The 4,201-nt window shown below is 39.3% G+C and overlaps 1 pseudogene; it reads right to left on the reverse strand.

Annotated features, from left to right (window-relative positions):
* Nucleotides 1–2,493: 2,493 nt before the first annotated feature.
* Nucleotides 2,494–3,013, reverse strand: LOC122748116 (annotated as a pseudogene).
* Nucleotides 3,014–4,201: the final 1,188 nt, after the last annotated feature.

The following is a 4,201-nucleotide window of genomic DNA, read 5'->3' on the forward strand; positions in this document are numbered from 1 at the left end:
CTGAGTGACATAATAAAATCAGGCCTGCACTTTAAGAAGATAAGTTCAGCAGCTAAGTAAAGGATGGAAAGGAGTAGGGAGGGACTTGAGGCAGCAAGACCAACCAGAAGGTTATTGCAGGAATTGAGTATGACACTACGAGGCTTTTCACCATGCTAATGGCTATGTGAGAGAAGGCTAGGGGACATATACAAGAGATGTAAGGGCAATGCTGGCAAACAAAATCATTTGTAAGACATCACTGAGCCAGATTATTAAAGATTACAATCAGTGTCACCATCTAAAATAGCAAAAAGTAATGGAAGGAAAGTGGCAGCTAGGAGGTACAGTGGATGGAGGGTGGGGCCTGGAATTAGGAAGACCTGAGTTCAAATCTGGTCTCAGAAACTTACTAGTTATATGACTTTGGGAAAGTCACTTCACCCTGCTTGCCTCAGTCTCCTCATCTGTAAAATGAGCTGGAGAAGGAAACGGCAAACCACTCCAGTACCCCGAATGGGACTGAATAAAGGAAGGAAAAATGATCTCATAAAAATTTTGGTATGGAACCCAATTAAAACATGTCATTCTGACAGCCTTTGTAGATTAAGCTCTTAGGAAGAGATACAAGAAATTGATATAAAATTAAATTTGCAAACTTGTCTATAGCATTCTCTTCAAATCATCAATGACAATGGAATCATTCATAAGATTTTGAGGTACAGTGGATAGAGTGCTGGGCCTGGAGTCAGGAAGACTTGAGTTCAAATCCAGTCTCAGACACTTATGTGTGACCCTGGGACAGTCACTTAATCCTGTTTGCCTCAGTTTTTTTATTTATAAAGGGAGCTGGAGAAGGAAATGGCAAACCACTCCAGTATCTTTGCCAAGAAAACCCCACAGGGGCTCATAAAGAGTCAGACTTGACCAAAATGACTCAACAACAACAACAAACTTTAGTACACAAGATACTAAATGAGAATGTTAGAAGAAATTAGAAATTGAGAAATTAGAGGCTGAAGGTGGGGAGAGCACTTGACACATAAAGAAGAAATTCATGCTGAAGATAATATAATTTTAAAGTCATCAAATGATTGAAATCTCAAGAGATTCCTTCCCAAATGGAAAAAAAATACTGGATCACTTATTTCCTAAAAAGTTGATTTTTTAAAAAGGCATCTGAAATGACTCACCCTTATGTCTACTTTCTCATCTCTAGAAAATATTTTTAAGACTAAATGAATTTAAAGACCATGTTACTAAAAGGGGTATCCCTGTGGAGAACATGAGAAGGGAACATTATGCATTCATAACTGACCACATCTCCAGTCTCCATGTTAATTGAGAGGTGAAGAGAATTCATCGTCTTGCTAGGTTTATTGTGTATTGATTATTAAAAAAAAACATATTTACCAGGTAGAACAAAATGTATATATCTCCATTGCACATGTAAAAATATCATATAAAACTCTTCAATAGATGCAATCCTAGAGATGGCTTTGTTTAGTCTTCTACTAAGTACTAATATCCAGCAAAGCATAAAACAGTACGACATGTCTGTCAAAAGTGAATTTTTTATTGTCACAGAAAATGTCTTATAGGAAGCCCATTTATAGGAGATAAGTTGAGATATTTTTTCAGATGTTTGTAGAAGATGTGCTGATTGTATACCAACCCCCCAAACACCACAAAATCTCCTTGATTAGATCTACAGTCACTCAAGAGTTAAGCTTAATCATTGACACAGGAAAAAAGGGGGAGAAAGTAACAATACTCAGATGAAGACTATTGTGTGTATTGCTCAGATGATGATATTCAGTTATATAGGAAGCTCATTGACCTAGTTAATATATCCTTGATAGTTGGTAAATTGTAAATGGTAGATCTGCAGTTTCATGTGCAATTGTCTTTTTTACTGTATGTACTGTGTAATGGAAATGTTTGTTTTGTTCCCTGAATTGAAAATAAAATAATTTTTTTTAGAAAAAAAATTTTATACATTGTTGACCACAAACACCCTAGCATAAACCCATACTCTTTGTGCAAAAATCTTGAGCCAAGGGTTATTTCTTTAGAACCTCTCTTCTCACTTTCTTGATTCCCAAGTTGCAGCTTTTATTGTCATCAACTGAACTGAACCCTCCTGGGTTTGCTATTGAGCAGATCCTCACCGCCCCCACCCCAAACCCTCAAGATTTTTAAAAGCAAATGGGCAGGCTCTCTCCCATCATTCTGCAAATATGACAAACTCTGCTCACCCCTGGAGCAATTTTTGGCTTGTCTGGCCAGTCTTCTCTCAATTTACAGCCCCAAAGCTAAGATGCTTCAACAACTTTCCTGCTCTTCTAACACTACCCTCCTCCCAATGAATTTCAAAGTAGCTGAAAAGTCACTGCAGAACAAGTGGTCTAAAGGAATTAAATCAACACAATAATTTCCCAGAATGCATGGTAGCTTCTGACACAAAAATTTTTCTGGACTGAAAAACGAAGAGCCTCTGTCTGTTGTCAAATGTTAATTTATTGCAATAGTCTCTTTTGTAGCATAACTTGCTGGGCATTCCACAGCACCACTATTGATGTCATCAATAACATCATGAGGGTGCCTGCCATCAATGTTGTAGCCCACAGACTGGGCTGTTCCAAGGATCTCTTTAATGGTTCCAGAGAGCTCTCTTGCCAAGGATCAGTGCCTCATCTGTCGAGCAATGTTGATGATCTCATCGAGACGGATGTTTCCACCGTGTTTAATATTTTTCTGCTTCTTTCTGTTCTGATGAGATTCCTTTAGGGCTTTGATGATCAAGGCTGAAGCAGAAGGCACAACCTCAATCTGGGCCTGTCTGTTCTAAATGGTAAGTTTCATTGTGATCCTTATGCTTTCCAGTCACCAGTTGCCTTGGCAATGTCATCACCAACCTTTTTGGGAGACAAACCCAAGGGATGGGGGGCAGAGCTGATGTGGCACCAACTTCACCACCAGTGCACCTTAAAAACACGGCTTTAATTTTGTTAGGGTCAAACTTGGATGTCATGGTGGCGATGAAGGTAGAGGCTCAGCCTGGATGCTATGGGGTGGCTGCTGGTGTCAGATGAACCTGGATTCAGGATGACCAAAAGAAGTTGCACCTTCACCACCATGAGCTGGGAGCCAAAAAAGTGAAAATAAAATAAATTTTAAAAATTAAAACCCAATAAAGTGGGCTCAGAATTGAATAAGAACGGACATGATCTCCTTGCTAAACAATATGTTTATTAAGCAATTTCTGTGTGCCAACACTGGGCTAAATATACACTGGAGTTACAAAGAAAGATGACACGATGCCTGCCCTCAAGGAGGTTACATTCTAATGAGGAAGACAACAAGCAAACAACTACATTCATATATCATCCCCACAGTTTCAATAATCATCTCTATGCAGATGACTCCCAAGTCTACATAGTCTATCATTTGCTTCGTTGCTGTACCCTAAGGATCAGGGGACCTTTCCAGCTGATTTGCAGCTGAAATCTTCTATTGGAAGATGAGCTCCTGGAGACCAGGGATTGTCTTACTTTTCTATTTGCATCCCAGCACAGTGTTTTACACAGAGTAAGTATCTGATGAACACTTCATTCACTCATTTTTCCATTTGCCCAACAGGGTCTTGCATAGAGTAAGCTTTTAATAAAAGTCTGTTGAATTAAATTGTTTAATTGAATTTGGGAAATTGTGTAGTGCTTTCAATGATCCTAAGCTGCTCTCTGACACAAGAATCTGTCTTTTTTAACTCAGTTATTCTCCAGGTGATGCCATGTGACTGTAAACTGTGGGGGGGCCATGATCTCAGAAGAAAAAAAAAAACTGCAGGTTCCCCAGAGGGCAATGGTGGCTGGATGTATGGCTTGTGAGTGGGTCCACGCATATGACTATGTCTGGATTGAATTTGAGAAGTGGTGCAAAAGACATTAAGGAAAGGACAAGAATGACAGGAAAGGCCATCGAGCAGGAGTGAGAGATAATAGATGGCTAGTTTGAGTGCTTCACAGGTATCAGCAAAAATGTTAAAAAGAATTAAAAGAATGTGTCCATCACATTGAGCAGGTCCTCCATGGAGAATTGGTAGAGAGATAGCATGAGCTAAAGAGGTGTAGGAGGGGATAGAATGGTTACATGTTTGAGATCACATATTCATTGAAATACTAAGGGAAGTGTGGAGAGCACTGTGCCAGGGGACAGGTTA

This window comes from Dromiciops gliroides, chromosome 3 (genome assembly GCF_019393635.1).
Source record: "Dromiciops gliroides isolate mDroGli1 chromosome 3, mDroGli1.pri, whole genome shotgun sequence".
NCBI lineage: Eukaryota > Metazoa > Chordata > Mammalia > Microbiotheria > Microbiotheriidae > Dromiciops > Dromiciops gliroides.